Source organism: Cryptomeria japonica, chromosome 9 (assembly GCF_030272615.1).
Source record: "Cryptomeria japonica chromosome 9, Sugi_1.0, whole genome shotgun sequence".
Taxonomy (NCBI): domain Eukaryota; kingdom Viridiplantae; phylum Streptophyta; class Pinopsida; order Cupressales; family Cupressaceae; genus Cryptomeria; species Cryptomeria japonica.
In genome coordinates, this window is record NC_081413.1 from 679,198,315 (window position 1) to 679,210,457 (window position 12,143).

General features: G+C 40.5%; 1 protein-coding gene across 1 annotated transcript in view; it reads right to left on the bottom strand.

Moving 5' to 3' along the window:
* Nucleotides 1-2,195: 2,195 nt before the first annotated feature.
* The window catches only part of LOC131073989 (probable disease resistance protein RPP1), a 102,872-nt gene continuing 92,924 nt past the window's right edge, over nucleotides 2,196-12,143 (bottom strand). Inside the window, exons 8-9 of the mRNA XM_059211326.1 lie at nucleotides 2,541-2,673; nucleotides 2,196-2,438 (exon numbers count right to left, since the gene is read on the bottom strand). The gene's annotated coding sequence lies outside the window, so the exon portion shown is untranslated. The remainder of the gene's footprint in view (nucleotides 2,439-2,540; nucleotides 2,674-12,143) is intronic.

Consider the following 12,143-nt stretch of genomic DNA (forward strand, 5'->3'; position numbering starts at 1 on the left):
CTCAGTCCTTTTTCTCTTGCCTTCAAAACTTTTGTCACAACCTCTTCAAATTTCTTTGCTCCCTCTATTTGGATCTTTATACTAATGAGCAACTTTTTAGATTCTTCAAGTTTTTTCCTTTTGCTTCATATTTTCTTTCCTTATTGATTTTAGATCTTTTAGGATAGAGATGATTTCACCTTCTAGATATACTTCACACTCTCTTCATCAATGTTAATCTTTTCATTATTATCCTTTATAGGATTGCTTACTTTCTCCACAATTGCCATGAATAGGATTTTCTTTTCCACTTTCAAAGGTGCACTGATTATTTTCTTCAAATGAACCGCTCTCTTATTTTGAATAAAGACTTTCTAAAAGTTTCCCTTTTTATGCTTGAACTCCTTATGACTCTCAAACTTATTACCACTTTCATCATCAAAAGGACATTTTAATGCATAGTGACCTCATTTGCCACAATTGAAGCATTTGAAAGGTAACTTACCTTTGTACTTTCCAAAGCCTTTCTTCAACTTCCTTACAAAGTTTGCTTCTTCACTCTTAGATGCCTTGAAAGCAACTTTCTTCTTTGATGTCTTATTGTTCATATTCTTGATTTAATAAGTACTAAGTGAACCATACAATTCATCCATTGTAAACTTATTTAGAACTTTATCATCTTCAAGTGCAAATAATTTTGGATCATACCTTGAGGGAAGAGATTTGAGAACCTTCTTCACAATCATAAGTTCCTTCACTTATTCACCTAATCCTTTGATAGCATTGTCAACTTCATCCACTTGGAGCAGGTAGTCAAAAATGTTTTCTTCTTATTTCATCTTTGATCTTTCATACTTGCCTCTGTATGTCTACAAATTTTCCTGTTTCACCTTATGATCTCCTTCATAGATACCATGAATTACTTCCTAGATATTCTTAGCAGATTTATAGTGCATCACTTTCACAAATTTGGAGTTAACAATCCACATAAAATGACATTGTTTTCTTTAGCATTATTTTCATAGGCTTTCTTACTAGCTTGATGCCTTGGATGTTTAGGAGGCCAATTTAGTCCATCCACAATAGTTTGTCAAACATAAAACCTTAATGAAAATAGATAAGCTTTTATTCTTATACTCTAGAATGCATAATTTGTCTCATCAAACATTAGTGCCTTGTTTGAGGAGGAACCATCTTGACTTGTCGTGTTTCAATCCATTTACCTTAATCTATTAGGTTGCACTAAGGAACCAATGTTCTAATACCAATCCATATACTAGGGGATGAATAAGTATATCATCAAATTTTAACCTTTATTATGTCTTAATAAATTAGTACTTAATTGCTAGGAGCATCAAAATCCAGCCTCACAAGTGAAAACAACTTTACAAACTAATTTATGTTTTTATTCAATATTTAATTAAGCAAAAATAATGGGGTGTGACAACATATGACATTATAATGTTTTAAAATTACTTCAAATATGCAATGACTTATATTAGAAATCACAATGATCAAAAGTGTAGTATAGGAAAAATGTGTCCATAGTTTCTTCATGTTAAATTTCACCTATGGTTAATAGAAACCTATACAACTTTTCAGAATCAAACAAGGCCCTTTTGTTAGTGTTGTTAAGTTGCCACATCGTTTTGACATTTTTCTATTTCAGGAAGCTAAGCCAAAGAGAACTAAATCATGAATCATTAGGTTCGTGTGACCTAAAAAGTATAGTAATGAGCATAACAATTTAAGTATAAGTTCCTATATATGCGTCAAAAGTGTTGGTAAACATTAGAAAGAAACAAGTATGAAGCATACACCAATCTAACGATTTAAGAGATTTGATGGAAGCAAGGGCAAAACCATTGTCTTTGTTATATTTTCAAAGAGTTCAAGGAAGTACAAAGGTACAAAGATTCTCCAAACCCCAAAAAATAAAAACAAGGGACACATTGCATCATGTTCCTGCCGATGATGTGGTGTGGCAGGTTGTGAAGATTTAATAAAATAAGTATGTGTAGTTTGATACAGTTATAGAGCAGGTATGGAAGATTTAGGAAAAAAATGATAAGATCAATATTAAGTTTGTTCAGTAGTTTTATAATGTTGATAAAATGAAAATAAATGAGATTTGAGAAAATTAATTTTTAATGATAATAATAAATACAAACTTATAATCTTTCAAAAGAATTATATTAGCTAAACGAGACATGGAGACAAAAATGATAGTAAATGAATCTGCAAATTAATAATTTGTCAAAATGTGGCAATTTAATAAGTGATTACAATTAATGTTGAGGCGAATCTTGAGAATCTTCTCTCAAAATATCTTTATGGTAGTCAATGTGACTGGAATCTGGTTGTGACGAGTCCATTAATTGAAGCAGTGATTATTTTTTGTATCAGTGGCATGCACAACAATCCATGAACAACTCTGTGTGCAAAGCTATAGAATCAACCTACAAGATGGAGCAGCAATTAGTGTTTGAAATTCTTTATAATTTAAGTTAACAAAATGGAATTTTATACAACTGTTGATGAAAAGAAAGTGAGTAACCTACTGCAATTTCTTAGAGAAAAGTTGTGGTTATACAGGTACATGCCAGTGGCAGTTAGATGAAAATCTCCAATGCATCAGAAGTTAGAACAATGGCCATCAATAATGTTGCAATTAACAGTTTTCCTTTCTGCTCTCTGCAAAAAGAGACATTTCGCTATTCAATATTGCTTAAACTGATCGTAGTCTTGGAAAATCACATATGAACAAAATTTTACAAACATTTTAAAAAAGATCAAAACATATGACACAATGAACAATAAATGTTTCTAATTTTAAATGGTATGTCAACAAACGCCACATCAGATAGTATTTGTTTCTTCAGGGCAAGAGATTTTTGCATAAACTTATTATAAATTATGCACATTTATTCATATTGTGTTAAATTATTCAATTGCATATAGACAATGGATATATGTAAACAATGGTAAAGAAATTCATTTGTAGTGACTAGAGAGTATGGATATTTACACATAGCTTACTTTACTACAATGAACATTTTGTAGGTCCTCTGCTCTTTATTGTCTTGATTATTTCAAATTTCAAATGTTTCAAAAATCTGTCAATTTGTGTTATTATAGGCAACATTGGATCAATGCTTAGAAAGGGAGAGATGGTGCTTTTGAGTTGACTTTGCTATTTTGAGATACATGATAGAGGATGAATTGGTTCCGTAACATATGGAAAAAGCTGCTCCATTTGAATACACTTTGTCTTTTTGAGATAACTTGCCATACAAGAAAGAACAAACCTAGGACAACAGTAAAGAGGTTCTGTTGCTGAATATGAAAATGAGATAAACAAAAATTCATGACACCACAAGTGACCAAAAAAAGTTTGAGACAATGGAAATTTAATCAAAGTATCTCATCAATTACTGCGTAAAGCCAAGCATTGTTGGCTATGATTGAGAAAGGGAGGTGTTAATTTAACATTAACTGAAGAGACAACTTAGAAACACAATCTTTCTGAAAGGGGGCAAGAAAAGTCACCAAATCTAATGGAGGTTATACAATCAATGTCCATTTTGAGTACTGCAAGAAAGAAACATTTAATCATAGTGTTTCTCATAAGATTACATTTTGTGAGTACCTACACGATATGAGAAATGAAATTGTGTTCTCAAACATTGAATTACAAGAACAAAATACATTGCAACTGGTTGTATTATCCTGTTCTTTTGTATTTCTAATCTGAAATAATAAATGTGAATCAAGAGCACAAGATGTTTCCTTTGCACACATGTATAAAGCTAAATTTGAACACAAAAGCTATCTAAATAGTTGTAGATCAATATTAGTAATCATTGAAATAAATCAAAACACTAACAAGTTATCAAGGAAATAGCTGACAGTGCGATATCAAAAATATTATTAAAATTGGTTTTAAAACTTGATTTAATATTTTACATGCAACTTCTAAACTTTTGTCCTTACTGAGATAGGTTTTACTATGAAAAAATAAGAAATGAAATTGTGTTCTTAAACTTTGAATTAAAACAATATAAGACACTACAACTGATTGTTTATCCTGTTCTGTTTTTCAAAGCTAAAATAATGAATGAGAATCAAGTGCACAAAACATTTCCATTGCACATATAGCAAGCTAAATTTGAGACTAAAGACTATTTAATCAACTATAGATACATAGAAAGAGTTGGTTACTAACTGCTGAATAATTTAAAACGTTAACAGGTTATCAAGGGAATAATCTTCAGTAGCATATCAAATCAAAATGAGAGGTAAGGTGTTCAATTTTTTTGTTAATTATCAGTGTAAGTTAGAACAACATTCTGCAATGTTTGAAATCATGGCATGCAAAAAAGTACACTATTGATAGCATGTTTTAAATTTTGAAGCATATTGATTCAACATATTGCACAGTGACCAGTGTCCAGTAAGTTTTTTTATTCTCATAATGTTTTGAAAAATATATAAGATCAGTAAGAGGTTCAAATTTTTTAAAGATAGACAAGCTTGAAAACAGTTTAGTCATAACTTTATCTGATTTACAATAGACCTTGGAGACTGTTCAACACTAGATGTTGTTGAGTGGGGGGGGGGGTGAATCAGTGATTTACAAACTTAACCCTTTTCTATCCTATGTGTGTATACCGGTTAACAGATCTAACATAAAGCAGACATACCGGTTAGATGGGAGGATGACACAAATGCAACCACACATAAAAGGGACACCACATAACACCATATGTACGAGGAAAACCCAAGATGGGAAAAACCTCGGTGAGAAACGCTGCTGGAGACTACTGCTCCAATCCAACCTCACAATGAAATCCTCAGTTACAACATTTAGGGCACCAACCCTAGGAGCACCAGCCCCTGCATCGAGCTCCAACTCAATCTACAATGAATATATTCAATTACAAAAGTAATAGTCTTGTTACAAAAGGACTTTGTAACTCTTATGCAAATCTCTCCACCGCTTCTCCTCTCTTCAATCCTCTGCCGGTTCTTTGCTTACCTTATCTCCTGCTGCAACCCACTCTCTATTGTACCCTTGCCGGTTCAACCTCTTCTTATTCTTTGCCGGTTCTCTTTTCTCTTTGCTACACTGCTGCTATCCACCACCAGTCTTGATAACTTAGTCAGATGTCTACCATCTGATTCCTGCCAGTTCTCTACTTGTCTTCTGTGCCGGTTCTTTCACCACCTGTATACTCCTCTCCCAAACTCAATGGCAGACTACCGCTTGCCTCACTGTTGGTGGTTGAACTCTTCAACCCTATTCTCTCTCACACTCAGTCTCCTCTTCTTCTCGTTGAGCACTTGACTGATTTTGCACTCCCATGCAGTAGCACAAACAATATCTTTGGCTCACATACTTATCGCCAGATTTTCCCACCTAAACGTGAGTTTGAACATTTGCACGCTAGGGTTTCCACCATACACTGAATCTGCATCCAATTTGATCACTAATCATCGTGACATATCATATCCAATTTGATGTCACGTCCTTGATCGATGTTCAACACTCAATCAATGAGCATTGCACATCTGTTTACCTTGCGAACCACGTCTTCTTTATTTTTGCCATCTGTAGCATTATTGTCGGCCTTTTGGCTGATCGATCATGTGCGTGATGCGGTTTCCTTCTTTCTCTTCGATTTGAAAGATCAGTTTGTACTAGATCTTTGTTGTTTCTTTCTTCTCGAGCCGCAATCCTCTACCTTCATTCCTCGAGCTTCGCAGGCGTCATAAATGTTGGACCAGTTGCCAACGACCTCACCGACAAAAATCACACCGTCTTGTGCATGCATGCCACTTCACCTCCATGTGGCCCCTTTGTCGGCATCCACCTTTGCTAGGTCGGTTATGTCAATCCAGACAGGATCACCGACCAACCACACAACCGGGTTTATCTACCAGTTCTTAGACTCTGTCGGTTATACCCTAACCAGTCTGCCTTCAACCTTGCATTCTACTTCTCTTCCGGTGGAGCACCCAAATCAGTCAGCACACATGCCAACCATCACATGCACATCTTCATCAAATGGGAGCCTTCTGCATCCGCACTCTGACAGCATTACCGGTGGACATACTTACCGGTAAACACCTTGATGACATCATGTCATCAACCTTCAACATAATCCATTTGTCTGCAACTACTCAACCTTGCCTTCTTCATTCAATAGACCAGTTCTCGTGTCAATTGGTTTGTTAAAGAAACAAACATATCCTTCAATCTCTGTCTACCTGGCTGATCCGGTGCATATCTTTGATCTCATGCACCTAAGGCAACTTAGAGTTTCACCAGTTGATCTGGTGTGAGCCTTCAAACACTTGCCTATAACTCTTTTATCTTATCTCTGAGAACTATGATGCATTCCATGCATAATAGGAGATAAGCTCCACTTACCTATGGGAGTGGATCCTTGTCATCTGCATCCTGCATTGCACTAATGTGGCTTCCCTGTTTGAGCAACATATCTTCAATCAGGCACATGTGATCTGGTTGAGGCACATTCACTATCTGTCACCTCTACAAATGGTGACTGCATCTTTATCCGGTGGGAGTCCTGTTGTTTCTCATCCACACAGCATATCGGTGGCCTGCACAAAACTTCTCCTCCGGTGTTGATGTGATTTAGGTAACATTCCCCCTCTTCATCACAATCAACCGACCAACATCTTGCTCTCTTACAGATGTCATCATTTACCAATTGTTATTTCATACCAGTCTCCTGTCCATATCTTCAACACAAGTCAAACACTAACTTGTGTATTGGTGACCTGCTAAGCTAAGTGATATCAATGACATTGTTGCACATACATCTCTTATACCGGTTGACATCAATGACAACACAATGCCAAAAATCTCCCCCTTTGGCATTGATGCCAACACATGTAGTATCCGACATACTACATATTCTCTCTCCCCCTTTGTGTGATTCATGGATTCTCACACATTCACACATGTAGTATGCGACATACTAAGAAATCTCTCTCCCCCTTTGACAACAATGGAAAAGGGCATTGACAGAGTTTTCTGTTTTCCTTTTTCACTACCAGATGCTTCTCCTCCTTCAACCATCATGCATTTCATCCTCTCAATTCTCAACACTTGAGATGGAGAACTCAACCACCAACTGACACCAATTGCTCAACAACCAAGTGTATATGCAAACTGGAAACACATGCATATACAAGTCTAAAACCAATTGAAGGCACATGTGTCAGTAAATACAACATACCTGCCGACAGACTGCATCATCTCCCCTTGATATGCAGAAGTTATTTTGACCCCAAATTGCTGATATCAAGTGTTGACGCTGACATTGATACCAATTGTATCTTCTCCGATACCAACTGCAGGTTCTCTTGTGCAGGTGACTTTCCTTCTTTCAAGTAAAACTCCCGATGTTTCAGTTGTGATTTCAATTGAATAGGCATTGAAATATCTCACAACCTTGGACACTTCCAAAGACATAAACATATCGGTACAGCCATAGACACTTGCACACCCTCTATTGTTGTCGGAATTTCTGGACGAAGTATACCATCCCGAGGGCTTCTCTCTCCGTCGTGCTGTAATTCTTCTCTGCTTTTGACAAGAGTCGGCTTGCAAAATACACTGGGTGGTCCAGCCCGTGGCTGCCAACCTACGCCAGTGTGGCCCCTATGGCAAAGTTGGATGCGTTGACATGTACATGGAACTCTTTGTCCCAATCCGGATATGTCAGGATTGGCGCACCTACCAACCGTGACTTTAACTCCTGGAAAGCCTCTTCTTGGGCCGTCCCCCAGATGTACGACTCCCCCCTTCGTGTCAGCATATCAAGTGGGTATGATACTTGGGCAAAGTTCTTAATAAACCGCCTATAATACCCAATGTGTCCAAGAAATGACTTGACGCCAGTGACATCATCGAGCGCCTCCATCTCCACAATGACCCGTACCTTGTCAGGGTCAGTCTTCAGTTCGGCCTTGCAAACGATGTGCCCTAGTAACTTGCCTTGAGGCACCATAAATATGCATTTCTTGGGATTTAGGGCGAGGCGGGCTTGTTGGCATCTTTCCATGCATTCGCCAAGTGCGGCGAGATGTGCCTCTTCCATGCTGTAAATGGACCAGTCGTCCAAGAATGCTTTGAAGTTTCCTACGAACATTTTGTCGAAAATATGAAGGATCATCCGTTGGAAGGTAGCTAGCGCCGTTGCCTAGACAGACTCGAGAAAAGGAGCGGATGGCGTACGGATGCAATGGGCCTACCCGCGAGCGAGATTAACCCTAAGGCGGATGACGCACAAACAGAGCTCTACGATGGAGAAGATACTACAACAAGGGAATTTTCAATCCTGCTTCAGGTGGCCATCGAAACCTACACGTCCGAAGAGAGGCCACGGAGGCGGAAGTTCCAACAAGTGTCGTGTGGACCACACTGGAAGTTAGCCCTGCGGTGAATCAGTTGATGAACCACCTCCCCCGATTGCTCGCACAGGCTTCACTCACACAGTGGGCTCGCCTGGAGGAAATTGCTTGCGAAGAACGACACCAACAGATCCTCCTATAGTATGAAGAAAACAATCGTCGTTGGGAAGCGCAACAGGATGGCATGCGATGGGACACTTGAACTTTGAGCCGTACGGGGCAGAATAAAGAACACTCATTGTAATAATTATGTCATATTGTTGACATAGACTAGTATCCCACAAGATGAATGAATAAAAGTGTTCTACTTTTTATATGTCATTGTTATATATAAAGCCGTACGGGAATTAATGCCCAATACATTGAATAAAGACAAAAATAAGCAAGTGTATATAGATGAACGTGTAGTAGCCCGACGTGCCTTGATCCTTGAATAGCAAGTGGAAAGGTGACGGAGGTATAAGCGAAGGGAGGAGGAACGCTCCGAAGGGGATGGTGAGGCCAACGGCCACCCACGGAGTCAGGAGGAGTTACTTGTGGAAACCCGCCGCAGGATAGAGTGTACTAAAACTCAGTTGAGGGACTTGAGGGACTTGTCACGCACACTAGAAGCTAGGGAAACTCCATGGAGTGGGGAGGAGGCAAGGGAGGGAGAAGACACCGGGGCTGTCAGGAGTGTTGGAGGGACACCGGGGCACGACGGTCAAGCACCTCTTACAGGATCTAACCCATCCGAAGTAGGACAACAGCCACCAGTAGTAAAAAGACAAGGCATGGCACAAAAACAAAAACTTCCAAAGTTCCATGGGGACGGGAAAGAAGACCCTGTCCGCCACTGTTGCACTTGTGAAACAATTTGGGGAGCGAATGGTGTTACCGGACGAGTGGGTAACACAATTTCCCGCAACCCTAAGGGGTGTGGCCATCGACTGGTTCTCCGATACAGAGGAAGAACGAGACGGTTCGAACCTACAGCCGGCGGCTCAAAGAGCTGCTAGAAAAAATGGAGAACCAGCCCGCAAACGGACTGAAAAAACAGTGGTTTGTGGAAGGTATGAAGACGTCTCTTAGACGGAAAATGAAGATTGTACCTCCCTCTTCATATATCGACGCCTATAATAGGGCAATGGATTTAGAAAGCGAGCAGAAGACATCCAAGAAAAAGAAAAAGAAATCCTCGTCAGACGACGATTCCTCTTCTGACAAAAGCAATAGCAGTGATGACGAGTCTAATCAAAAGGTACGGGCTCTCCAGAAAGATATGGAGCGAATGATGAGAGAGATGAAGGCGACCAAAGGAAGCACAAGCAAAGCCGATGAAGGGGATTTATGGTGCACGAACTGCCGTAGCGACGGACACACCAAGGGGTCTTGTCCGAAGAAAGCATTTTGTGATATTTGTCAGATTGTCAGACACCTTACCAAGGAGTGTCCGTACAATATGAGGACCTGTAACCAACAGGTTCTCTTTACGGAATCATCTGCGCCAACCGGCCAGCCTGCGATCAACACGTCGTCTGGTGGCTATCGGAACAACAGGCGAGGAGGAAGCAATAATAATAATACTAATAATAGAAGCCAAATCCAATACGACGCTAAAGGGCGGCCGATGATACAATTTCGAGCTTGCAACCAATGGGGGCATTTTGCCAGGGACTGTACGGTGAAGGAAGTGCCACAAAAACTTTGCAAGTGGTGCGGTCCGGGGGACCATGACGATGGCAACTGTCTGAAATCTGGAATGAATTTGTTGAATGTAGAAACGAAGGATGTGCTCGCCATAACAAGATCCAAGACGAAAGCGGCCACTTACCCAGATCCTCGTATGGAAAAACGAAAGGCATTGGAGGCACGAGCGGAACTAGAGAAGGAGATGTCGACGAACAAGGACGCACACGGGCTTGCAGGTACTTCTCGCTCTGAAGCAGAAACAAATATTATAAACCAACTGCTACAGGTCGAGATACCCGTCAAAATGAAGGATGTCCTGGAAAGTATGCCACACTTGGGAACGACACTTCTGCAATCCGTACTGATAACCCCAGTCAGCCGACCAACACATGGAAGGGACAACCTTGGCGAGACGATGGCAGACCCATTAGCCCTGACGATCAACAATGGTAGACACCCAACAGTGGTGGAAATGGGTACACTGGGTACCATCTTGACTGACACCATTGTCGACGACGAGTCAGGAGTAAATGTCTTGCCAGAGGAAACATGGAAAAAATTGGGCAAACCTACTCTCTGGCCGTCCACCTTTAATTTATTGGGAGCAGACCAACATGGCATCAAGCCGCTTGGCACACTCATGGCGCAGCCAGTAACGATCGGAACACAACCGTTCGTCTTGAACTTTGTGGTCATCCCATTGAAGAAGAAGGGATATGATGCCATCCTTGGCAAAGGCTGGTTGGTGGCGGCAAAAGCAAACCAAAATTGGAAAAAGAACACCTTGTCCATGGAAAAGGCCGGCAGAAGATATATCATTGACCTCAAAACCCAATTGGTCAGTGAAGAGTTGGCATCAGAGTCAGAGTCCGACGGGGACGACGGTACGGATGAAGGGAAGGATGGTAGGGAACCAGATGACGAAGGCATCTTAGGAATTCAAGCCTGTTCTGAGGACGAGACAAATGTTGCCGGGAATAATCATTATGTTATGTTGTTATATTATGTTTATGTTGTCGTCGGTAATAATGAGTTACGGCGGTCAGTTAGTTAGCCGACAGGTAGGTAGTTGGAGTCACGACGGTTGTGTCGTACCCCTTCGGGTATTATATATTGTGTACCTTTTCTTCGAAGTATAATCATGTTAGTCGTGTCAGATGTAATGTTATAAGCACTTATTGTACATGGACTGTGGAATTAATACAGAGACTGGTTATTTAATATACTTCCATTATGTTCTGTGCATTTATTTTCTGCATTTACCCAAGAGGGCAAACATTTGGCGCCGTTGCCTAGACGAACTCGGGAACGGAAGAAACGGATGGCACACAGACACAATGGGCGTACCCATTGGTGAAGTAAACCCAGAGGCCGACGACACGCAGACAGAAATTTACACAGGAGAAGACACGGCAACGCGAGAATTTTCAATTTTGCTCCAGGTAGCCATTCAAACATACGTTCGACAAGAAGCGGCGAAGGTAGAAATCCCACCAAGTGCCGTGTGGACAGCGCTGGAGGTTAGCCCGGCAGTAAACCGGTTGATGAACCACCTCCCCCGGTTGCTTGCACAGGCATCGCTGGCACAACAGGCCCGCCTGGAGGAGATTGCCCAGGAAGAGCGACGACAACAAATCCTACAACGCTACGAAGAGAATAGCCGACGGGAAACGGAAAGAGATGGCGCCAGGCCAAGATGAAATTGAACCTTGTAATAATCCCGACACACTGCTGATATAAATTGTGGCCGAAAGGCAAAATAAAAATAAAAATAGTAAAAGTTTTTTTGTGTACATGGCGTGTGTTTGCTGTGTATGGAAGTGACTTATGCCCAATAGACTAAATAAGGACAAAAATAAAAAGATACAGAGTGACGAATGGGAAGTGGCACAAACCGCATTGAATCTCAGACAGCAGATAGAATGAAGGCGTAGGCTAAGGCAGCTTGCCGAGGGACGACCGGCCGAGGGGTTGCCCGAAGGGAACCCAGGAGGTGTCACGAAGGTTGCGGAGGCAAAGATAGACGGAGAGAACTACACTGTCTACAC